At 40.1% G+C, this 27082-nt stretch overlaps 1 protein-coding gene and 1 long non-coding RNA gene across 2 annotated transcripts in view; one reads left to right on the forward strand and one right to left on the reverse strand.

Annotated features, from left to right (window-relative positions):
• Positions 1-27082, forward strand: part of Ror1 (receptor tyrosine kinase like orphan receptor 1) — a 374004-nt gene that overhangs the window by 289333 nt on the left and 57589 nt on the right. The window lies entirely within an intron of this gene.
• On the reverse strand, positions 21901-26001 carry LOC120890786 (uncharacterized). The gene is made up of 3 exons (XR_005735222.2): positions 25126-26001; positions 24209-24322; positions 21901-22024 (listed from the first exon to the last, which is right to left on the reverse strand). It is a non-coding gene; the product is annotated as an uncharacterized LOC120890786 (long non-coding RNA).

Consider the following 27082-nt stretch of genomic DNA (forward strand, 5'->3'; position numbering starts at 1 on the left):
CCATGTAGTTCATTCAAGACACCATTTGAGTTTAGTGAATATAATCATTCTGATAACATCTCTCTTCCTCTTCAACATATTTATTACAATTTTGTGTGTGGCTTTGTGAAGGGTGTTGAGATTTAATTCTTTGGCCTCCCTCCCTTCCTTCCCTCCTTCCAGGTATTCTTCCTCACCCCACCCCAGGCATGGAACCTATGGCCTCATGCGTGCTAAGCACACACTCTGCCACTGAGCCACCTCCCCAGCCACTTCCAGGTATTCTTTAGACAAGCAAAGAAAAAAAATTCAGGCCATTTATATTGATTGTGTGGCTTCTCAGAGGTAAACTGCAAAGTAGTTTCAGATATCTTCTTAGGATGGCTCCACGTTATATAATCGCAAGAAAACTTGGCTGGACAATAAGGGGGTCTGGCTTTAGCATTGACCTACCTCTTCAATTTACCCTGAAATTCTGGGCAAATCACGAGGCTTCAGTTTTTCAATCACTCCCGCCTATTTTTGTCATCTGTAAATAGGAAAAACTGAAGTAATGACAGAATTTCAAACTGTTCAGGGAGCCCTGAAACATTCATGCATGCTGTGATAGAGAAGGTGAAGGTCGTATAGAATAGGAAGGGATAATCCCCTTACCCTGACTGCAACCAGAATAAATGTTCTGGTTAAACTATTGTTGGTACTCCAAACAACTTTGAAAAGGACTAGACTGTCCCTAAGGTGCCTTGCAGAATATCTGATTTCAGTATATAAATTATCTGTTTATGATCTTTATTTACAGAAAGAATGGGGTCTTTCTTTTCCCTATGTGGTTGTTGCTCTAAGAATGACTTTCTTATCAAAAGAATAATCTCCTTTCATCCTGTTTCCTATGTGGCTCAATACAGCACAACATGCACAAGCTAACCCATTTTCCCTGGTGAGTGTCTTCTGTTTAGACCTGTCCATCACTGCAGGGGCTCATGAAAGACACATGTATTGCCAGGGTTTCCACACAGGGCCAACTCTCTTGGCAAGGGTGACCACTTAAGACAGCTTTGGACTCGTGAGCTGCCTTCTGTTAAAGTTGGGGGTGGGGTGGGGTCATACGCCACAATCAAAGCAAAGCACGGTTGTTCATCCACTCTGGATGGGGACATCTTTAAGGGTCCTGATGATGCTTCCCGTGTTATAGTAATAATGCCTTAGGAGAGGATGTGTTTGGTTTGTTTTCTGGACAAGCTGATTGAATCTTTCTCTGTTTTAGTCACGGCCAGTTGTCGGGTTTGTTTTCCCTGTGATCCCGAGACAGATGACTTAATGGGTGGTTGAAAATGTCCAGGCTGCTCCTGGTGCTGGAGGTAGCTCAACTTCAACAATGGAAGGCATTTAGCAGAGCCTCCAGTTTTAGAGCAGGGAATGCCTTGAGAGGGAGTCTTGTCTGGGATTTTTCAAGACGCCTTTTAATTTTTCAAGCAGCAGACCTTTCTTCTCCAAAACAAATCTGATGCCTCAATTTATAAAACAGATAAAAAAAAAAAGAGAGAGAGAGAGAGGAATAGGAGGAATTCTACTAAATTGCACTTCACTTGCTCTTTGCCCTTCCACACACCAGCAACGCACAAGCACTTAGGGGGAGCCTTTGGCCTCCCCAAAGCAAGTCTAACTTCCCCTTACTTATTCAGGCCTGTCCGGAACCACTTTCCTTTGCTTCCCCCACCTCTCTAATTGACTATAGCCGCCCCCAACTTGTAACACTAGAAAAGAGCAATAATTATTTTCCAGGTAGGTTCTGACGCTTATACATTGGTCTTTAATTTTCAGAGCATTTTTATGAGATGGGCATCATTATGAAACTCATTTTACAAATGAGGGAAATGAACAAAGAGAGGTTAAGTAATTTGCCCAATGAAACTGAGCCACAGGAGCAGAACTTACACTGAAAGTTAGGCCTGCCTGATTTCAAAAGCTGCTCTTTCCATCACAGGGGAAAGAATACAAAGACTTAGGAAGAATAAAGCCTTCTCTTCCCACAACAGACTCATTTCATGAGATACTGTGCAACTCTTCTTAAATCAGTATTGTGTTCTGCCCCTCCCCAGGGGTTTCTGTGTCTATTGTAAACACCTTTGGGGAGGGGGTGCTTTCCCCAGCCTTAACCAATAGCATCCCTTTCTTCAGGAGGAGTGTTCCCTGTCACTCCTCCACCCACTCCTTCTACAAAATGGGACTCTAGAAGCCATGACTTTAATGCTCCATTGAAGAAAGGTTTTGAGTAAACGAAGCTGAGAATGAGGACCAAGACAGAGTAGAGATGTGAAATCAAGGCCACAGGGACTGAGCCTTGGAAAGAGAAGCAGAGAAAGGGAGCGTGGTCTGGTAACAGTTTGCATCTTGGGTGCTATTGTCGTTCAGTGAGACCCCCCTGCTTAACCATATATTGTCCACTTCTCCATCCTGAAGCTCTGGTCCTGTGTTTGCAAACAGAATGTTCCTACTATCTTACCAAACGCTGTGCTCTGTAGATGGTGTGGTGACTCAGGTCACGCCTACGTCACATAGGCACTGTACAGTGCTAACAATGACAAGTTCAATTTCATAGAATGAGACTCTTTGTGTTTTACAAGCATTAGTTTAAGAAGCAAAATCTAAGTTTTCACTTAGAGACTAAGTTTTACTATAGTCTCCAAATGGAAATAGCCCAAATTTCCATCAACAAGAATAAATTCTGGTATTATATATTTATATAGTGAAATACTGTGTATTAATAAAGTGTAATGAATTACAACTCCAGGCAACAAAGTGGATGAGTCTCACAAGCAAAATGTAGAAAGTAGCCAAGGGCAAGGAATGAAAATTGTATAATAATATAAGTAAGTTTTTTAAAAGTTTAAAAACATGAAAAATTAGCATAAAGTGATTGAAGTCAGAATATGGTTACCTTTTGGGGGAAGTCCCAAGAGGGCCATGCTGGAGCTTTCTGGATGTTGTAATCTACATCTGTATTCAGAAGGCAGTTACATGGGTGTGTTCACTTTAGAAAAGTTCATTGAGCTCTAGCATTTGCAAATTCTTCATTAGTGCACATTCATGTATGCACACTATGTAAAAGCTTATCCCCCCAAAGTCTGAACTGCTGGAACTTAGGCACAAAACTTACTTCCTCTAGGTCATGGTTTCCCATTACATAAAATAAGAGATTAAACTCAACATCCTTAAGAATGTAAGAGATCTAGGAAAGAGTATCTCGTTCAATCATGAAACTTGTTACATAAAGAGAGTCCAGAGCCAAAAAGTGAAGTGATAAGCTATAAATCATAGTACTTATTATTGGATAAGGCAAGATTAGTCCTTTTATCTTTTAGCTATGTTAACAAAGATATTCTAAATAAGTCTCTTGGTAATAGGTTCAAATCAATTTACTCAGAAATGTACTCTTGTACTTGGAACAACCTATTTGTAAAATAAAGGATTCAAGATGGTGGGCCAGGGGGAGGCAGCATTCCGTGTCGCTCCGTGACCCAGGTCTCAACTAGTGGTAATAGTGCTTTGCTGGGAGTGGCAGAGGACCCCTCCACAGCTAATCCTGCACAGGAATCACGGCTGCTGTGCAGTACAGAGCCCTGGGCCTCATCGTTAGAAAAGGACTCCTGACTCCGGACTCCCTGCACACCCAGGTCTCACAGGTGCCTTAGCAGGACCACTGGCAACAGCATCAGTGCAGAATTCCCAGATGCTGCTCCCACAAAGGACACTCAGCCCTACCCACACACAGGAACTCCTGCCACCATTCCGTGTGGACCCCCACCTACCAATGTGGGACTCCCCTGGTCACCTCCATCTTGGGACTCGGCAGCAACTGCCTTAGTCCCCTACTCGCCATAGCCTGCTTGGGCCTGGGGACATCACAGGCTCTGAAGAAAGCCGACAGTCACAACTGCACGCCACAGAGCTCATCTTTGAACCCAGGGCACAACCCAGGACTCCTCCTACCCGACCTGACACCCCATTGCTGAAAGCAGCTGCCTCCATCTTGGGTCACCTCCATCACCATCTATAGTTGGGGCAACTACCAGTTTGGAACACCAGATACCAGGTACCCATAGTTTTCTGATTTCCCGTAATCCCTAGCAGTCGCTAATTCAGCAGAGTGATGCCCAATACAAAACAGCCCTCCGCAACAGGTGCGCAGCTACCAGAGTGCAACACACGACCCCTGGAGAGAAAGGTTCCTGATTCAGAAGTAGAAAGGGAAAGGGTGAGGGAGATACACTTTAGAGACTAAGCTAGAGGGTGGGAATGTGAGATCTATAGGTGAGATGAGGAGATAGGACCCGGCACCCATGTCACAGGAGCAGACCCCAAAGGAAATCCTTGAGGTGCAGTCTCCCAACCGGACCGGGGAGGGGGGGGGTGCCATACTCCACTTCCAGGTGTTCTGCACCCAAGATCAACCCTCACATCCTGGTAACCCCCACCATCCTGAAGGCAGAGATACCATCTACCAACAGACAACCCCACCTATGGGATAAGAAGGGAAGCAGGAAAGATACTGAACTCCAACCAAAACAATCCTTGTTTCTGTCTTCAAGATTTTTTTCTTTCTTCTCCCTCTTTATTCTCCCACCCTCACATCCCCAACATATGTGAAACCAAGGGCTTTGCATGAATTAGAATATTGAGGAATGAGACGACTGAATAGTATATTACAATTTTGTTGTACATTCTTTTTTCCTGCCCAATTTTTACTATTTTTAACATTTTTTTTATTTTTCTTAATATACGTGTGTGTTTGTTTTATATACTCTACTGTTTTTCCTCTTACTTGTCTACCCAAAATTACTACCTCTCTATTCTCCTGATACTAACCTTCTTCTTTAGATTTCTCTTTCATACTTCCTAAGATATAATAACTCTATATCCCCATCTCATAACTCCTCAGCATATCTTCCCACACCTCTCCCCAAGTTATTTTTCCACCATCAGAAACTGTAAGCCCTTTTAAAAACCTACTGATTATATCGACGATAATAATTGAATTCACCATTTCTGTACATTGTGACCAAATTGTAAACGTCTTAATGACAACTATTCATTTTTAGGTGGTATTTTGTTTATATTGGAACCTGTTAACATTGTTCTTCCCCTCAAAGGAAAGATATTGGAAAGCAGGAGGCACCTGCTTTCAGTACTATAAGTCTACAGGGTAAAAATGTTAATGCCTTGGATCCACCGAGCTAGAAAGAAAGACACACAATAGAAGAAAGAGACCCAAACAAATCAAGATACCATATTATTAGAATCCATCGCCAGCACAGCAGATGAAATCATAGAGAAGGAGTTCAGGATGTACATAATTAAAATGTTCGGTGAATTATGATGATATAAGAGAGCAAATACAGGCAGCTAAAGATCATTTCCACAAAGAGCTACATAAGCAAATAAGGAAAGCAAAAGATTACTTCAATAGGGAAATTGAGATTTTAAAGAAAAACCAAACGGAAATTCTTAAAATTAAAGAAACAATAAACCAAATTAAAAGTTCAATTGAAAGCATCACCAACAGATCACCAACATCACCAACACTTGGAAGACAGGACCTCAGACAATGAAGACAAAATATGTAATCTTGAAAAGAATATAGACCACACAGTGAAAATGGTAAGAAACCATGAGCAGAACATTCAAAAAATATGGGATAGCATAAAAAGACCAAATTTATAAGTTATTGGGATAGAGGAAGGCCTAGATTTCCAAACCAAAGGAATGAACAATCTTTTAATGAAATAATATCAGAAAAATTTCCAAACATGAAGAACAAATTGTAAAGCCAAATACAACAGGCTTACAGGATACCAAATGTACAAAATCACAATAGATCCACACCAAGGTACATTTTAAATGAAAATGCCTAGCAGACAGAATAAGGAGAGAATTTTAAAAGCCATAAGAGAAAGGAATCAGATTACCTATAGGGGGAAAACAATTAGAATATCTGCAGATTTTTCAACCCAGACCCTGAAAGTTAGAAGATCCTGGAACAACATATATCAACCTCTGAAAGAAAATGGATGCCAACCAAAAATTTTGTATCCAGCAAAATTAAGCTTTAGATTTGATGATGAAATAAAAACCTTCCATGATAAGCAAAAGTTAAAAGAATTTACAGCTAGAAAACCTGCACTATAGAACATCCTTGGCAAAATATTCTTGGAAGAGGAAATAAAAACCAACAATGAAAATCAACAGAGGGAGGTATTACACTAAACAAAAAGCTAATCAAAGGAGAAACTAAATCAAGTTAAATAACAAAATTATATAAAAATGGCTGGGAATACAAATTATGTTTTAATAATAACCCTGAATGTTAATGACCTAAACTCACCAATTAAAGGACATAGACTAACAAATTGAATTAAAAAAAAAAAACTAACAATATGCTGCCTCCAAGGGACTTATCTCTTAGGAAAAGACATCTACAGACTGAAGGTGAAGGTTTGGAAAAATTATACCACTCACAAGGACTGCAGAAGCAAGCAGGGCCTTCCATCCCCTTATCAAATAAAGTAGACTTTAAGCTAAAGTTAATCAAAAGGGACAAAGACATAACAGTTATAAATATATACACCCCAAACAATGAAGCATCTATGTTCATCAAACAAACTCTTCTCAAGTTCAAGAATTAAATTGACCACAACACAATAATTCTGGATGATTTTAACACACTCTTTTTTACCACTGGATAGATCTTCCAAACAAAAGCTGAACAAAGAAACTATAGAACTCAATAATATAATCAATAACTTAGACTTAACTGACATATATAGAATATTTCATCCTTCAATGAGTGAATACACTTTCTTCTCAGCAACACATGGATCCTTTTCTAAAATAGACCATATATTATGCCACAAAGAAACTCTTCACAAATAGAAAAAAGTAGAGAGACTACCCTGCATTCTATCAGATCATAATGAAATGAAATTAGAAATCAATGATAAAATAAAAAATGAAAACTACTCCAACACTTGGAGACTAAATAATATGCTACTGAATGAACAATGGGTTGCAACAGACATGAAGGAGGAGATTAAAAAATTCTTAGAGGTAAACGAGAACACTGATACAACATATCAAAATCTCTGGGATACTATGAAGGCAGTACTAATAAGAAAGTTCATTGCATGGAGTTAATTCCTTAAAAGAAGAAATGAATGACCTAACACTATATCTCAAAGCCCAAGAAAAAGAACAAATCAACACCAAAATCAGTAGAAGACAGGAAATAATTAAAATCAGAGCTGAAATCAGTGAAATTGAAATAAAAGAAACAATTGACAAAATAAAAAGTTGGTTCTTTGAAAAAAATAAATAAAAGTGACAAACCCTTATACATGCTAACAAAAAGAAGGAAAGAGAAAAAACTCAAATCACTAACATACATAATAAAAAAGGAAATCTCACAACAGATATGACATAAATACAGAAGATAATTAGAAATTAATTTGAAAACTTGTTCTCTAATAAAATAGAGAACATCGAAGGCATCGACAAATTTCTAGAGGCATATGGGTTGCCCAAATTGAATCAGGGTGATATACCCAATTTAAACAGATCAATATCAAGCAAGGGAATAGAAAATGCCATCAGAAGCCTACCAACGAAGAAAAGCCAAGGACCAGCTGAGTTCTACAAGATCTATAAAGAAGAACTAATACCTATACTCTACAAATTATTTCATGAAATACAAAAAGAGAGAGGACCTCCAAACTTATTATATGAGGCCAATATCACCCTGATTCCAGAACTGGGCAAAGACACATCAAAGAAAAACTTTAGACCAATAACTCTAATGAACATAGATGCAAAAATTCTCAATAAAATTCTGGCAAATCAAATACAAAAACGTATCAAAAAGATAGTGCACCACGATCAAGTGGTGTTCATCTGAGGGATGTAAGGTTGGTTCAACATACAGAAATCAATAAACATAATTCATCACATCAATAGACTTAAAGATAAGAATCATGTGATCACCTCAATTGATGCAGAAAAAGCATTCAACAAAATGCAGCACCATATATGTTCAAAACACTAGAAAAACTAGGGATACAGGAACATATCTCCACACCATTAAAAGCTATCTATGCTAAGCCCCAGGCCAACATCATTCTAAATGGAGAAAAACTGAAAACATTCCCTCTAAAAACTGGAACAAGACAGGGATGCCCTCTCTCACCACTTCTATTTAACATAGTTCTTGAAACACTGGCCAGAGCAATTAGACAGATGAAAGAAATTAAATAGGTACAGCTAGGAAAAGAAGAATTCAAATTAGCACTATTTGCTGTATATGATTCTTTACCCAGAAGACCCAAGAAATTTCATCAGAAAACCTCTAGAACTAGTAAATGAATTCAGCAAAGTAGCAGGATACAAAATCAACACCTATAAATCAAAGGCATTTCTGTATATCGGTGACAAATGCCCTGAAAGGGAAATGAGGAAAACTACCCCATTTACAATAGCCTCAAAAAACAAACAAACAAACAAACAAACAAAAAAAAAACTTGGGAATCAATCTAATGAAAGAGGTGAAAATACCTCTACAACAAAACTACAGAATACTAAAGAAAGAAATTAAAGAAGACCTTAGAAGATGGAAAGATCTCCCTTGTTCTTGGATAGGCAGAATTAATATCATCAAAATGACCATACTACAGAAAGCACTATACAGATTTAATGCAATTCCAATCAAAATCCCAATGACATTCCTCATAAAAATAGGAAGAGCAGTTATGAAATTCATTTGGAAAAATAAGAGACCCAGAATAGCTAAAGCAATCCTTAGAAAGAAGAGTAAAGCAAGTGGCATCACTACACCAGACCTTAAACTATACTATAGAGCAATAGTAACAAAAACAGCATGGTATTGGCACCAAAACAGAACAATAATACAAAATAGGGGACACAGAGACTAACCCACATAATTACAATTATCTTATATTAGACAAAGGTGCCAAAAACATGCATTGGAGAAAAGATAGCCTCTTCAACAAATGATGCTGGGAAAACTGAAAATCTATATGCACTAAAATGAAATTATGCCCCTGTTTCTCACCATGCATAAAACTCAACTCAAAGTGGATCAAAGACCTAAGACTTAAACCAGAGACACTATGCCTATTTGAAGAAAAAGTAGGTCCAAATCTCCATCATGTCAGATTAGGACCCAACTTCCTTAATAAGACTCCTATAGCACAAGAATTAAAACCAAGAATCAATAAATGGGATGGATTCAATCTAAAAGCTTCTTCTCAGAAAAAACAAAAACAAAAACAATCAATGAGGTGAACAGTCAGCCTACAGCTTGGGAGCAAATTTTTACCACATGCACAACAGATAGAGACTAATCTCTATGGTATATAAATTACGCAAAAATCTAACCATTAAAAAAACAAATAGCTCAATCAATAAATGGTCCAAGTAACTGAATAGACACCTCTCAGAAGATGATAGTCAATCAACAAATATATGAAAAAAATGTTCAACATCTCTAGCAATTAGAGAAATGTAAATCAAAACCACCCTAAGATTTCATCTCTCTCCAGTCAGAATGGCAGCTATTAAGAACACAAACAACAGTAAGTGTTGCCAAGGATGTGGGGAGAAAGGCACACTCATTCATTGATGGTCGACTGCAAATTGGTGCAGACAATATGGAAAGCAGTATGCAGAATCCTTGGAAAGCTGGGAATGGAACCATCATTTGACCCAGCTATCCTACTCCTTGGTCTATACTCAAAGGACTTAAAAACAGCATACTACAGGGACACAGCCACATCAATGCTTTTAGCAGCAAAATTCACAATAACTAAACTGTGGAACCAACCTAGACACTCCTCAGTACATCAATGGGTAAAGAAAATGTGGTATATATACAAAATGAAATATTACTCAGCAATAAAAGAGATTAAAACCATGGCATTTACAGGTAAATGGATAGAGTTGGAGAATATAATACTACGTGAAATTACCCAATCCCCCCAAAAAACAAATGCCGAATGTTTTCTCTGATATAAGGAGGCTGATTCATAGTGGGGTTGGGAGGGGGAGCATGGGAGGATTCGATGAACTCTAGATAGGGCAAAAGGTTGGGGGTGGGTTATGAGGGTAAAAAAGATGGTGAAATGGGATGGATATCATTACTCTAAGTACATGTATGAAGAGACAAATGGTGTGAATATACTTTATATACAACCAGAGATATAAAAAATTGTGCTCTATATGTGTAATATGAATTGTAATGTATTCTGCTGTTATATCTAAAAAATTAGAATAATAAATAAATAAATTGAAAGAAAAAGTGTACCATTTTCAAAGATTGTGCAATGAATTTACAATCTTGTAAACATTTGGTGATGTCATTTTGATTTTTAAATTTTCCTAATGTCATACCATGTGAAGCATATTTTCGTATGCTTATGTGTCATTGATGTTATTTGGGGAAGTGTCTTTTTAGATCTTTAATCCATTGTTTCATTATTCTCCCCTTATTATTGGATCTTAAAAGTTCTTTTGATATTCTGGACACATTTGTTTTTATCAGATAAATGAATTGAAAATAATAAAAAATAAATAGCAGGAACAATGTCATCCGTTTTTGCATGGAAACCATTGACTGCACTCAAGACAAAAATCCCTCTGTGATTGGGATAGTCATCTGGTTTGGTTTGTGAGGATTTTGGCAAAATTACATATTGCTAAAAATTTCCTTCCCAGGAAATTTTTTGAAATTTGAAATAAAGCCTCGATGATGATAATGATGATGTCAGGGATGAAAACAATGTTCACAGTGAGGACAGTGATACGATCTGATGGGTAGTAAGTGGGTTTCCCAATTGGCTAAGTTAACCTCCTACTTGTTAAATTATTGCAAACCTGGTAGTTTAAAACCAGTTTACTGTCTTACAGTTCAAACTGTGCTTCACTGGGTTAAAATCAAATTTCCTTCCAGAGGCTGGAGGGGAAAACACATTTCTTTGCCTTTGTCACTGCATCCCTGGACTGGTGATCCTGTCCCATCTTCAAATTCAGCCAATGTGATCTATTTTTTCACTGCCTCATTAGCATATTAATGTCTCTGTCTCCTTATTCCCTATTTAAAGGATGCTTATGATTATCTGGGACTCAGTCAGATAATCCAGTATAATCTCCTTATTTTAAGGTCAGCTGATAACTGATCTGAATTCCATTTGCCTCCTTAAATTCTCCCTTGCCAGGAACCTACCATATTCAAAAGTTCTGGGGATTAGGACACAGACATTTTTAGGGACCGTTATTCTGTTTGTCATGGATAAAAATGTATTTACATATTTTTCAAAATGTTTTACATGTATTTTCTTTCTTAAGCGTGAAGGCAAAGCTTTCTAGGTATGATTATTCCCGTTTTACCAAGGCAAAAACCAAGGGAAGTGTCAAGGACAGCAGAGTGCCTACATTTCTGTAGCTGGTTAAGGCACAGCCACACCCAGGAGCCAGATTTTTAGACGCACTGCCTATGTCCTTGGTGAGAAATGGTCTTCTAGAACCTCATGAGGCTAAGCTATGGTGGAAAGTTTGAGAATTTAAATGGTTTTTGTTTTAAAGGTTGAAGCATTTGTGATCTGTAGAATTGGCAGTTAGTGGATAGTATTTGCTACTCCACAGGGAAACATTTTTCAAATAGCTTCAATTCTCAGTCAATTTATACACAATTTCTACTCATCTCTAAGGCTTAGCACCTGCCTCACTCTCCCTCCCCTATGTTTAACCCCTAGCCTGGGTCATGGGCTTGTCACAAAGCAGAACTTCTCTTGCTATAGGGGACTTCATCCCTTTCAAATTTCCTCCAGGTAATTTGGGGAGACCCAAGAGCAGTGAGGGAAGCCCCTGATTGACTGTATCTGGAGGTGTGTGATGTGGGTGAGAGTCCACATGCCATGGCCAGGGTGAAGGACCTAATCAGCAGCTTTCCTGCCTTTAGATGTATTGTGCTCCTCCTCCTCGGGATAGGCGCTCTGCCAGCTCATCCCCAAACCCCCTCTGAAATGGAAGAAGGGGTCAGTTTGTGCAACTCAAGCAGCAACAACTGCTTCTCTCTCTCTTGGGAAAGTGCAAAGGGATGTTCCTGGCCCTTAGGCTGAAGTCTGGCCATGGAGTTTCCTGGGTCTTTCTAAGAGACTCTGATGGCCCTCCAACATGCTAGATTTCTCGGGCAAACTGAGCCTAAGTGCAAATTGGGACTCCAGGATACATAAAAACAGTGTGACCTCCAAGTGAAAGTATTTTGCTAAGTGTAGCCTGGCTTTATCTATGGCTTTCTGGTAGTTTGTCCAAGTTCGTTCACAGTGGTCACAACCCCATGTTTCTGAGGATAATTGATCCTGTTCAGGGCATTGGGACTCCTCAGGATTAGTTCTTTTTGTTTGTTTGTCTGTTTGTTTTTCTGTTTAGCTATGTATGATAGTAGGGTGTATTTTGACATATTATATGTACATGGAGTATGACTTAGGATTCCATTCTTGTGTTTGGACATGATGTGGAGTTTCACCAGTCATGTATTCACATATGAAAACAGGAAAGTTATGTCTGATTTACTCTACTGTCTTTCCTATTCCCATCCCTCCTCCCTTCCCTTCATTCTCCTTTGTCTAATCCAATGAACTTCTATTTTTCACTCCCCTCACCCCTTACTGTTTGTTACCATCCACATATCAGGGGGACCATTCAGCCTTTTGGGGTAGGTAGGGGGGATCAGTTTATTTCACTTAAGCTTGTTAGTCAATAGTTCCATCCATTTACTGGCAAGTGACTTCATTTCATCCTTCTTTAAGGCTGAGTAATATTCCATTGTGTACATATGCCACATTTTCTTTATCCATTCATCTGTTGAAGGGTATCTGGTTGGTTCTATAACTTGGCTATTGTGGATTGAGCTGCTGTAAACATAGATGTGGCTGCATCACTGTAGAATGCTGATTTTTAAGTCCTTTGGGTATATACCAAGGAGTGGGATAACTGAGTCAAATGGTGGTTTCATTCCAAGTTTTTTAAGAAATCTCCATACTACTTTCCAGAGTAGTTGCACCAATTTGCAGTCCCACCAGCAATGTATAAATGTTCCTTTCCCCCCATATCCTCACCAACATTTATTGTTACTTGTATCCTTGATAATTGCCATTCTGACTGGAGTGAGATGGAATCTCAGTGTAGTTTGGATTTGCATTTCTCTAATTTACTAGAGAAATAACATTTTTTCGTACATTTGTTGACCATTTGTATTTCTTCTTTTGTGAAGTACCTGTTCAGTTTCTTTGCCCACTTATTGATTGGATTATCTGTGTTTTTAGTGTTAAGTTTTTGGAGTTCTTTTATATCCTGGAGATTAATGCTGTATCTGAGATGCAGGTGGAAAAGACTTTTCTCCCATTCTGTAGGCTCTCTGTTCACGTTCTTGATTATTTCCTTTGCTGTGAAGAAGCTTTATAGTTTGAGTCCATCCCATTTATGGATTCCTGATTTTACGTCTTGTACTTTACGAGATTCCTGTCTTGTAAATGAAGTCAGTTCCTAAGCCAACATAATGGAGAGTTAGGCCTACACTTTTTTCTAGTAGGCCCAGGGTCTCTGATCTATTGCCTAGGTCCTTGATCTACTTTGAATTGAGTTCTGTGCAGGGAGAGATAGGGGTTCAGTTTCATTCTGCTACAGTTTTCCCAGCACCATTTGTTGAAGAGGTTGTCTTTTCTCCAATGTATGTTTATGGTACCTTTGTCTAGTGTAAGCTAACTGTATTTATGTGAGTTTTCTCTGTCTTCTGTTCTGTTCCATTGGTCTTATATCTGTTTTGGTGCTAATACCAGGCCATTTTTGTAGTAACCTTAAATTATACTATAGCTCTGTAGTATAATTTAAGGTCTGATATTGTGATGCCTCCTACTTCACTTTTCCAGAATCAATTCTTCATAGCGCAGCTACAGGGGATTGGTGTTCACCAATATGCTGCAGATCTTTTTACTTTATCCCAGCTGATTTTGGGGCAAAAGAAACTTTGCAATATTGGTATAGAACTGAACCAGACCCTTTTTTACTTCAAGACTTATCGGCTTGAAAGAGTTTTCTCTCCATAGTAGGTTCAACCGTTTGTTTGCAGGAAGAGTAAATACTTTCCCTAACAATGGGGAGAAATAAATATTAGGACTATGCATGAAATAGGTCGCTGAAGAGAAATGAATGTTATCAGTAATACGAGTAGAATTTCTCCCTGTTTCACAATGCATCAACCACCTTCACATGTGAGCCACTTCATCATGTGGATAGCTACTCTGGAGGCTGAGGCAGGATGATGGCGAGTTCTAGGTCAGCCTGGGCAATTTAGCAAGACTCTCTGTCAAAACAGAATAAAAATAAAAAGGACTAAGGATGTAGCTCAGTGGTAGAGCATTGCCCTTCAGCTCATCCCTACTACTGAGAGGAAGGGAAAGAAGGTTGGAGGAAGGACTCACTGGCAGGCTCTGGTGCTTCACCAGATGTAAAGCATTGTTTCTACTTCGGCGAGGCTCACCCTCTTCTGGACTATGCCACTGAACTATATTCCACTCACAGTGGACACAATCACAAAGAAGTGCATAAAGCAGACAAGAGCACTACCTCTATAGCAAGGATTAGGAAACAGGACTACATTCAGTTCCAAGGATGGTGTTTTGCTGTAAAACAGAATAGTACCTAGCCCATAGAAAGCCTTTTGTAATATCAACAGCTGCTAAGTGCTTAGGGAACACCAAATGGTGTGGACGCTGTTGGAGCCGGGGAAGCCTGGTGAAAGTCTTTTGAGCATCCGAACTCAATTAAGGCTACTGCAGGAACATTCTGCTCCAGTGCATTTACCTTCTCATAGGAAATTATACCTTCAGAAATAATTGTATTTTCTAGAGGGTGGTAAATAGTGAAAGAATGATAAATACAAATTAATTTATCTGGTCCAGTGTTTCAAAGTTTGCATATTGAGTAATATTTTTTTCCTGTAATAAATTTAGTTACAGTTGTTTGTAAAATAATTAAAGTTTCAAGCAACACATTCTTATTTTGCTTAAATATGTTTGTGGGTTTGCTGTTAAAAATAAAGACCAAATACATTAGGTTTATTGTTTAGCCAACTAATTATTTTAAAAATTGAAAGTGGATAAGGGTATAAGTCAGTGAAAGAACACTTTTGTCTAGCATGTGTGAGGCCCTGGATTCAATCCCTAGCACCACTGAAAACATAAAAATAAATCTATCAATAATGTCTCCACATATTAATAATTCATACCTTGCTTTAGATATAATGGGTATCCAGTTATTCCATATCAATCTCACTTAATTTTGATAAACAATACTCTCAACCTTCGTTCTGATTTTAAGTTATAAAACTAATCTGAAAAAACGTCAAAGCTCCTGCTAGTGCATGCCCTCCAATGATCCAGTCTGCACATACCTGAGTCATAACAAATCTGTTTGAAGGAAACGACCAGCACTGGCAATCCAACCTCCACAAGAAACATCTGACTCTCCAGAGTCAAGAGCCAGTCCATGCTCTCAGTGCAGACACTCTGGGGTCTGTAATTCAACCTACGTAGGTGCCCTCTCAGTGCCTGGACTGTGGAATAGATCGCTCTGTAGATTGCACGTCTCGGGAGACAGTCTTTTCAGGAGCACTCGATGATTAGGCCAAGTTATTTGGGAAAACCAGTCACTGTATTTATTTTTACAAGCCAGATGCCGCCGCCTAGTGCATTCTTTTACAAAAATAAAAGGGGTTTGGAAAAAAAAAAAAAAAGAAAGGTTCAGGGTTACTGATGAAACCATAAGGGTATTTTATGCACTTTTGTGAATAGAAATTCTCCTTTATTTTTACCTTCTACAGTGGTTCTGAGAAGCACTTCAGCTGCTCTGTTAAAAAAAAAAAAAGGAAAATGAGGAAGAGTTTTATGTCCAGAGTACAGCAAAATCCTTACACTAGGATTTGGAGGGACTCCTTGCCTGAAGATGTGGAAAGGATGGCAGTGAAGGGGTAGGAGACAGGGAGTCTCTGCTCACCATGGTCTTGTCTCCTGCCTAAGGAGGCTTCAGGACCCAGAGCTGGGCTTTTTTATATATATGTATATATGTATATAAATGCTAAATAATAGCCAGATGTGGATATGTGGAATTGTTGGGAGGGAGAGGAGGGAATTAACTAATGTTCTTCCATAACCCATCTCAGGCTGGTGGAGCAGGTAGGGGAGGGACAAGTTTGTGCCCAAGCAAGGCCAGGAGGCTTTCCTTCTGTCCACACGTTGTTACTAAGTCCCTATTTAGAGTCAGCTACAATTCCAGGAGCTAAGGATACGACAGGGAAAGAAACAGGCAAGACCTTGCTCTATTGCTTACGCAGCTTCCATTCTTGAGGGAGACCCCAGCAATGCCAGGAAGGGACATTTTGCTTCAGTAGAAAGAGTGGAATAAAAGGAAATAGAGACTATGGTAGATGGCTACTAATTTTCTTATGTTGGTTGGGGAAAGCCCCTCTTTTTGAGGTAACATTTGGGCAAAGTCTTGCAGGAAGGGAGAGTGAGCCAAGAGTGTATCCCAGAGAGGCCTGCATTCCAGGTCAAGGGGGCAGCCGGCATGAAGACGTCATGACAGGAGCATGCCTGGCACACTCAAGAAGTAACAAGAAGTCTTAGACATGGATTGAGTGAAGCTTTAAGGTCAGCTGTCATCTCCTATCAGCTTGTTGGAAACCACCCCGTTCTTAGGTGGATGACACACAGCTCAGTCAGACGGGAAGACCTGGTGCTGCTGACAACCACAGGGCCTCCAGCACTGAGGCAAAGGAGGCCCTGCTCTCAGGAGACTCAGGGGAGGGCTGGGCAGGGGGGAAGGCTTGGAGAGAATGGGGGCCAGGCTGCAGCACTAATCAGACTATAAGTAGGTAGAGAGCCCCGACCCCCACATTTCTCCTCTGTTTGTTTTAACAGCTCTACTTAGCAGCACCACAAGAAGGAGTGTGGAAAGTGTGGAATCAGATCTGTTTGTTCACTTTTTACATTTCAGGCGATTAAGTGAAATGTTAAATGAAACCAAATCTATATTCCTGTCAGTGTGAGGCAAAGAAGGAAAATAAACTGCAACTCCTGGTGTAGACAGCGAAGGAGACAAGCAATCGGGGCTCCTTCACGCCCACGCCCCTTCTTTTCACAGAGAGAAGTCCCTGAGTCCCTCAGAGCTTCCTTCAGATGTGCCCAGAGAAGGAGGGGAGAGAGGTCCAGAGCTCCCTTATCGGATCTCACAGCTGGGCTTTTATCCACCTGTCTTTTGCTACGTGCCTGTGCCAGCATTGTGCTGGTTGTGCAAGTGTTGTGATGGGGACTGTGAGGGCCAAGAAGGGGCATCCAACTCAAGATAAGAAGGAATGCAATACGTAACCCACTGCCAGAGAAGCAGGATTTGATTGACTGTTTTTTTAATAGTTTGTTCATTGTTCTTCTCCTCACCTAATCTCAGAGCCATAGTCTAGAATGGATTTTCTCAACCCCAATGCTACTGACATTTGTGTCTGTATAATTGAGTGCAGCTCTGTGCATTGCACAATGCTTAGTGGCACCTCTGGCCTTTACCCACTAGATGCCAGTAACCTCTCTTTTCCCGGTCTCAACAACCAATAGTGTCTTCAAACTTGCCAGGTGTCCTGTGGGGTGCAAAATCACCACCCCCCATTGAGAATCATTGGACCAGAAGAGGAAGTCCTAGCCAGGACTGGTGTTATTTACAATCTCCAGGTATACAAGAATGAAGCGCTCCTTAAGAACAGCTGGTCTCACTTTCTACTGAAGCTTGAGCAATGGAAAAATGGCTTTAAAAGCAGCAGGAAGATGTTAGGTTAGCTATGGAAAAGAATTTCCTGCTTAAGTGGTGAAGCAGAACTTAGAAAACCTCAATGCAACAGTTATAAAATATCCTTCATTTTAGGTATGGGAGTCAAACAAAACTTCACCAATCTGCTTTTAAAGGAGAAAGTAAATCTGCCTCAGAGGGGGGAAAAAATCAGAAATAATTGTTCATTAAGCCTGGCACAGTGGTGCACACTTACAATCCCAGTTGTTTAGGAGGCTGAGGTAGGAGGATTGCTTGAGCCCAGAGGTTCAAGGCCAGCCTGGGCAACCTAGTGGGACTGTCTGAAAGAGAAGAAGAAAAGAAAAAGAAATAGTTGTCTATATTTCGAAAAATATAATTACCATTTCAATATTCTTTCGTGCAATTAGCAATTCAAATTTACCTGAAATGGTTGGTGGTAGATGTGGCATTTTGAAGCTTTACTAAATGCATTAAAGTTGTTTATATTTAATGTATTAATAAGAAGTAAATGACTTTCACATGAGTGTTAATAATAAAGTAGTTCATTTTCATAATGAACACAGTGTTCTAGATTCTTATAGACAATTTTTTCATATCACTGAAAATGTGAACATCAGTTCTGCCACTATCTGAATTAACATGGATTCCAAATTAGTTAGCTCTCTTACTAATTAGTTTATCTCCCACCAAAATTGGTTTTATTTTAAAAAGAGGGAAAGATTCAATATTTCTTGAGCATCTACAATGTGTCAGGCTTTGTGGTTCTCCACGAGCAGTGGTTTTGCCCTCTGGGGGATATTTTGCAAAGCCTAGAAGCATTTTTGGTTATTACAGTTGGAAAAGTACTATGAGCATCTAGAGGGTCGAGGCCAGAGATGCATATCGTCCTACAAGGCACAGGACAGCTCCCCACAACAAAGAAGTATGTAGCCCCAAATGCCGATAACACTGAGGATGAGAAATCCAGGACTTGGTTATTTATCTGTCATCCACATAGTCCTTATGACTCTCTTTAACAGATCCTTACTCTTATTAATTCCCTCAGAAAGGGGAAGTAACTTACCAGAATCCTCAAATTAGTAAATGGGAGAGCTGGGATTCATGTCCAAATGCTAGACCCTGTGGCCAGGCATCATAACCACACCGACTTGGCTTCTTGTAGATTTTTTTTAATTGTTATTATCTTTACTTAAAACCATGTATAACTGGTCTTTACAAGAGGATGCTGATGTGTCCAAAAGAAAAGTCACACATTTTGTGCCCTGTCCTCGACCAAGCAATGTAGCACAAAGCTGTCTATTCCATCCCTTCTGGACCATCAATTCTTAGTGCACAGTGCAATCTTCTGATCCACTTTGTTTTTGTCATTCTTTGCTAAAGTGCCACTTAGTGCCTGGCCAGTCCAATGTCCCCATCCTGAGTGCCAGACTGAGGAATAATATGCAGTTTACAAGTCTTCTTGCCTGATTAGCTTCAATTTCCTCCTCTGTAAAATAGGAACAGTGATACTTTTCTCACATGGCTGTTGAAATGATCATAGGAAAATCATAGTGTGTTGTGTACTAAGCATAATTTTTAAATTATTTTATTTCATTTTTAAGTTTTGCAGTACTGAGAATTGATCCTGGGGTGCTTTACCACTGAGTTACACCCCCAGCCCTTTTTATTTTATATTTCAAGACAATGTCTCACTAAGTTACTGAGGCTGGCTTTGAACTTTGAATCCTCCTTGCTTGGGCCTCCTGAGTCATTCAGATAACAGGTGTATGTTACTGTGCCCTGCGTATTTAATTTCCAGAATAACCTTTATGAGTACATAGTGTTCCTATTTTACAGATGAGAGGAGTGAGACACAGAGAGGTACATAGTTTGCTCTCACATGGTCAACAAGTAGCAGAGCCAGCACTTAACACAGGATGTCTGGTTTTCACCCACAGAGTTGTCTGTCAAGTGCTACACAAACTCGAGAGTCATTGCGAGTCATGATAACCGGAGCAGGTGATTAGAAAGCCTTGGGGTGCTCGGGGTTTCTTGGGGGGCAGTCATGATGCAGTCCTGTCTCAGCTTCAGGGCTGTGCTTTCCTTGTGATCTTCATGCAGTGCCTGCTGTATCTCATCTGGGTGGCAGGTCCCTCCCTGCTTTTCCAACTTTAATTAGGGGACCTAGGGACTTCTTTTTTTTTTTTAAAGTCTAGCTTTGTTAATAAACTTAAATGTGTAATGATTTGTAAAGAAATTTAAAGTGGCGGTGAATTGAGGGCTTTTCTTGATTAGTACAGATTGTACTGGTTTTCTATTTTTATCAATTCACTTTTTAAATTTCTATTTTAAGCCCACTACTAATTATAATAGCCTATGCTTATAAATATAACTTTACTGGATCTAACCTCTTGAGGTATTTTTAAATTTGATCTCACTCACAATATTACTAATTAAATAATCATTCATCAAGTGGAAGGAGGGTAGAGTAGGAGCATATTTCTGTAGTCACCTCTGTTCTCAAGGAGCCAGCTATAAATATTATTAAAAGGGCTGGGAATCAGTGGTCACAGTCAGGCCCTGTGTTGAAACATAATAATTTTAATGGCAAATAAATGATATGTGTATTACATTATTCACTTGTGTAAATTTCAAGTTTGATTTGGGTATCATATTTTCGCCATCTTTCTTTTTCTTTTTAATCGCCGTTAGGCAAAGTGCTAGGTCACAAAACATGAAGTTGCTGTGGACTAGACAGATCTCAAATAACCAGAACATTCCAATAGCTGCATTCTAGATGCTGGCCATGGGAATTACTGTGAGGCTGCCAAGCCATATTGAGTGATCATTCACTCTATCCATCTCACTCACGTACGCGCCCACGTACACACGGACACATTTCAAAACAAACAAAAATGCATGGGATATTGCTCACCAGTGACAGTATTCAAGGGAAAAATCGGGGAGATGAGGTCTCAAAGGGACATGCTGCATCCTGGAGCTTTTGTGTGGAGAGGGACAGGAGGACACTGTTTGGCAACCAGTGTTAACAAGCTTTGGTTATAGGGGTCAGTCACCCTTACAGGACCATAAACATCCCAAGGGAAATTGTTTAAAAATTGCATGTAGGACCCCCATAGTACCCCTACTGAATCCTAAGCTCAGAAGAACCTGGGAAAATGAATATGTAAAAGGGCCACAAGGCCATGGGACCCACCCACATCTACTGAATCAGAATCTCTGATTCTCCTATTCCATGGGGAAAGGAATGTGGATATAGCTCCACAAATAACTGTGATACAAACTCCTGGTTTAGGGATCCCTTTGGGTCACTCTCTTCCTGTTCACTATGTTGGAGGAAGGTAACCCTGTCCAGCCCTAGCTCAGAATTTCTCAGAGTCTGCTGGGGAGCCCACTAGCATCTGAATCACATGGGTAGCTTGCTAAAAATGCACATTTTTGGATTCCACCCTGAACCATTGAATCAGATCTCTGTGGAGGTTCCTTGGATCCACATCTTTGACCCAACCTGTGGGTGCATCTTATGCACACCCCAGTTAGAGAAGCATGTCACCAAGGGCTGTTCAGAGTTCCATCAGAATGACCATCCCAAGCTCCTGCACTTTGAAGATCAGCTCTAATGAATAACATTGATGCCAAAACAGCTCATAGTCCAGTCTTCCTAGCAATGCTCATTTCCTGTTCCTTAGTCCTCTCAGTCCTATGAAGTTGCTGTCACTGAAATTATAAATGAAGAAAATGAGTCTCAGAAGGCCCTCTATCTTGGAAGCAGAATACAGTGTAGTGTCAGAGTGGCCAAGAGCAGGTAGGGCTTAAGGAAATATGTGAGGAGAAGTTGGGTAAATACCTTTAACTTGAAAACATTTAGAAACTATTTCCACACCATATGTTTCTGAGCCCAGATAATTTATCCAAATCCTTTCTTCCAAAATGGCTGCTAAGGTATGGTGCGGGGGGGGGGGGAGGGGCGTAGGGGAGGAGGGCGGTGGGACTGGACAATGATGCCATTCAGAAGCTTGTTCCAAATCCTTGTCTCTTTCTTCTGTCAGAAATCCTCTGTTGTCAGTCCCCGGCATTCCCTAGAGATTTCCTTACGAGCAGGATTCTTGTGTTTTCACTAAGACTTCTCCTAGAAGAGAATGTTTTGCTTTTAAGAGCCAGACTTAAGAAAGAGAATCAGTGTAAAAATACATTTGGTTGTAATTTTTGTCAGTGTGGCCATCTGACAGGATTTGAGGATGCTTCCATTTCTGCTGGGATAATAGCTTTGTTATCTGCTGAAATCTGCGAGAGCTGGACAACACAGGAAGTCTGTCTCAACCCCCTGCTCCAAATTTAGCTCATGCATTACTTCAAATTGGGTTTACACAAGGAAAAAGACTTTAGGGCTAATCCAGTTGACTTGTAAGTAAATTTAGCCCTCCAGGTTCCTATTCCCACCATCCAAACTATTTCAAAAGCAGCTCTTCCCACACTTCTTAGGAACACTCTGGAGCATGGGTGCCCAACGAGCAGCTAGTCCATCCAGTGCCCTAGGTAGCTATTCACAGGCCTGGGAGTTTGCTGCTTTGGCACTGTGGGTCTAGAGACCCACAGTGACACACAGCAGGCTAGTCGTGGGAGTGGGCTGTGAGAAAGTAGCCCAGGGCTAGTCATTTTGCATTTCTGTGTCTTCATCTGTAAAAACACTGGTAATAAATGAGGTGCCACATAGAGGGAAAAAGTGAAATTAAATTCTTTGAGCCCATTAACAGAAAACCCATGGAACAAAAACCTGTGATTAAAAGTAATGAAATCTTCCTGTGTTTTTCCCCGCTTTGTTACCATGTACTAATGGTGTGTTCACTTTCCACAACTTATAAACCATTTGCCCGACGTGTTGGTTTTTAAGGCTTGTTTACAGAGGTTTCCCCCAAGCTCATCAATGAAAAGTCCTTAGTTTTCCAAAAACTGGTCAGTGTTGCAGTAACAGTCCCAGAAGATTGTGTGACTCCCATGACGAGCTTCCCCAAAATGACAGCCCAGAGCTAGGTTCCATGACAGAGCAGTGGGTGTCCTGCATGAACAGGAACCTGGCAAGGGATGGAGAAGCTGATTCCCATCTTCAGATTCAGAGGCCAGGAGGTGTTGGAAAAGGTCTTTGTAGGTGAATAGGCTGGTGTGTGGCAGGTAAATCTCACTGAGTACTTTGTTCTAAATGACAGGGGGGAAGTGCTGTTGTGATAAGTGTTATCGAGTCCTCACAATAATTATATGAAGCAATAAAAGAATTACCCCCAGTTGAGGCCCAGAAAGCAAGGTTGAGCTGTGCAAGTCACATAGGAACAAGTGGCAGAGCTGGAATTCCACCCAGGCGCTCTGCCATGGTTATTAGTGGTCAGGAATCAGATGATCATAATACCTTGTCCTGGACTAGACAGAGCTTTGTACTGACTCAGGAGCACTAAAAGCCTCCTAAATAAGAAGTCCTTGATTTCTTCTCAGTTGCCAGTGCGCTTTGTGAATGAGGTACTGCTGACTACCCTTTTGTCATTCACATTTTGTATCTTTTCCCACTTCTCTGAGATGATCTTTAGTACATTTTGCTGACATTCTTTTCTACTTCAGTCCCTTATTTTTAGATGGCCCCTTCCGTTTACTCTCACCTATACACCTGAGTGAGCTCTTTAGTTTCTATGGCTTCAGCTGATAGCTCTGTAAGGATGACTGAGATTGGTCAACCCACCCCAACTCTTCCGGAACTCAAGACCTACCTGTCTGACTTCCCATTGAACATTTCCAATCCCATCTATCCAGGATGTACTGCTTCATGCACAGTAGCCAACACATATGATAAATGGCCAATGGGTGAAAAGTCACAGAATTTAATGAAAATAGTTGGCACAGTCTATGGATTTCACCTTCCAGATTGCTCTTAACTAAGCCACTATCTTCAATTTTCTTGAATTCCCTCAATTCCCTTACCCTTGGGTTCCATAGTGTCTTGGGTTTGTGTTTGTTCTGGTTCCTTTTTTTCCCCCTCTACGTTTTTTAATCGTCATTCATACAAATATCTGTTCTCTTCAAGAATGTGTATACTTGAAGGGAAGAATTTATATTTCCTTCCTCTGAATACACCAGATATCTCAACACTATGTTTTTCACAAAGAATCTTTTTCTATCAGAAGAATGGATCTGTAAACGCAGACATGGCACTTGACATTTTATAAAGGGCTTCATATAGTATTTCTTTTATCCTGTGGTGTGCTAAGGAGGTAGGGATGGTCATTAACCCCAATTTACAGATGGAGCTGTAAGGTGACAATCGTAGTACCTTGTCCTGGACTGGACAGAGCTATGTACTGACTCAAGGATCACCAAGCCATTCTTAAGATTCTGAACTGGAAGACAGATTAACTCCCCATCGTGCCATTCTCCTCTGTGTGAACTGGAAAAATGAAGAAAAGAGAGAGAAGAGAACTTTCAGAGGAAAACTTGAATTGACAACAGTTACAAATATGTCTGATTTGATACTCTATCTTGGATGTCATAAGCATTGACCCAATTTCCACATGGCCTCCATGACTCTCCCTCCCAGTGCTGCTCCATATTTGAAGCTCTTAAGAGTATTTCACCTACCTCAGGAGAGACCTAGGTACCAAGCTATTCTGGGAAATTCCAATTTTTAGTCTCCAAAAAGAAAAGCCTAGTCTTAAAAGCTTTAAAGATTTTTCTTTTGGAATCTAAGAGACCTAGTTAGAGGCCTACCTTCAACATTTAACAACACCCTTCAGTCCCACCATCTATAAAGTGACAGTCCCACTCTTACTCATGGGAATATGTGCAGATTAAAAAGAGTGATTTTAAAGTGCTTGGCATGGCTCCTGGCACAGGACACTCAGTGCATGTTCTTCCTCTGCCCCTGAATTGTACCTCCACCTTCAACTCTTTCTAAATATTGGACGGTGACCAGAGAACTTGGGGCCAAAATGAGACTCACCTACTGAGAGGAGAGAGAAGATAAAAACAGACAGATGACTGATGTTGGGAAACATGAACTGCTTCTTGCACAGTTGCTGCCCATTCAAGCAGCCCCAGGCCACCTCCAACTTGCAACATGACTGAAATGCAGTTGGACCTTTCCAATCAAATCATCAGAGTTTTTCAGTCTAATATGGCTCTTGTTAGACAGTTAACACCCCTTTGATACCATTCTGTGAAATGTTAAGAAGCAAAAGCTTAAAGGCTTACCGTTTCCAAAGGAGTGGCTGATGGGAGAGGAGCTCAGTCTTTGAGGGTGCATGGATGCCCGTGGCAGGTGTGAACAGCATGACTGGCTTCCTTAGATTGTCAGTTCTAAAAGACCGCCTGCAGCACCTTTAAATAGAGGGCTGGGGAGACATGCTTAAATAGTCTTTTCTGCTGTACAGCAGGGCCCAGGATACTGACAGCACTAAGAGATCTACTGAGAAGTTATTTGGGATGGCATTAATAAAACAGGCACCTTGCCTTTTCTGATTGACACGATTCAAATGCGTATTAACTACCTTTCAGTACCACTGGGCAGCGGTGAATGAAAGGGATCATTAGAATCATCCAAGTGAATTCCTGGAAGGGACCATGAATCATCTTTATCTTGTCCTACTTCTTCTTTTTACAGGTAAAAATAGTCAAGGGTCAGGACATGTGATAAAATCCCCATTAACTGGAATATTCAGTTTTCCAGAGTTGCTTGCCTTGTGTTGTGTGATAGTCCAACTTTTGTTAAGTAAGGATAAATTAGGTCAAAATAAAATGGTTCAGATTTTTTTAAAAGGAGAATTAAACATAAGTGATATGTACAGCTTCCTGTCTCATATCTTGCTGCACCATTTAGTTAGGAGATCCCCAGATGCATTTTCTAAGTTCTTATATATGTCTCAGCTTGCTCATCTGTATGAGGGATAAATAGAACTAACTTCTTAGGGCTGTAGAAATAATTAAATGTTTTTATTAATATTGTTATTAGCATCTGCTTTTGCTCTATCTCTGCTTCCGCTTGATGCAGTGAAGGTTGAATAACTTTATTGACAATGGATGGCAGCATGGGCTGAGGCATTGTGTGGACCTAGGTGTTAATGTGGGAAAGTTGCTTTATTTTTCTAAATCTCAGTTTCTTCATCTGAATAGGAGTAGTAATGTCCGTCTCTCCTGAGTACAGATATGTGCGCTCTTGTATGGTGCATATAAGATCACAGATATAGAGTGCTTAATGTATACATGTGCCAATAAATGTTCAACATTAGTTTGTTTATAATAAGGACTCTCGAGGCGCTAGAAAGTGTGGGATCATCAAAAACAGTACCTCTTTGTTCATTCAACACTTACCTCTTGAGGACTTACTCTGTTCCAGACATAAGAGTTTGGCATCCAGGAGACAGACTCACAGTGTGCTGAAGCAAGAGAGTGTTTGTCATGAACTCTCAGTCACCAAGGAAACAAGACCATCCCATTCCGCCATGTTTTCGAGTTAGTCCACCCTCTTCTGCAGAGTCCTGGCATTCCAACTGGGGGATGGCTGTGGTGCATATCTCCTCAGATCAAAAAGTATTTCTGTGAACAGTGATAGTGAACATTAAACTGACTGCATCAAACTTGAAAGGATGGTGCTGTGATTTCTGTGACACAGTTCTTTAAACGTCATGCCTGGTGCATCTGCACATGGTAGACATAAAGGAGGTTTCCAAAGGGGCAGCTTTACTACTTGAGCTTTTAAATTGCCAAATTGCATTTTTGGGAAATCCACATAAAAGAATGTCTCTGTTAAAAAAAAAAAAAGTATATTACTTCAGAAAGAATAGGCTTTTACAAAAGGAGTGTGTCATTCTGACGGATCATTCTTAATGATTTTACTGATGTTGTGATGGTCATTTCAACCTCTAGATGACACACATTCACAAATATAATTCCTCTCATCAGGAGTTATATACAGTAAGAAGATGCATGTGAGTGTGTGTGTGTGTTGGGGGGTGCATGCATGCACACACACTTAAGTCAAAGGGCATTTGTGTGTGTGTGTGGATCAAACTCAGGGCCTTGAACATTCTAGATAAGCACTCCACCACTGAGCTACATCCTTACTCTAAAGGGGCATTTTGAATGTATAAGCAACTCTTTCCTTTGGCACCAATCTGTAAACAAGAAGAACCCTTGGCTGGGACTTAGGACC

Source organism: Ictidomys tridecemlineatus, chromosome 11 (genome assembly GCF_052094955.1).
Source record: "Ictidomys tridecemlineatus isolate mIctTri1 chromosome 11, mIctTri1.hap1, whole genome shotgun sequence".
NCBI classification, from domain to species: Eukaryota; Metazoa; Chordata; class Mammalia; order Rodentia; family Sciuridae; genus Ictidomys; species Ictidomys tridecemlineatus.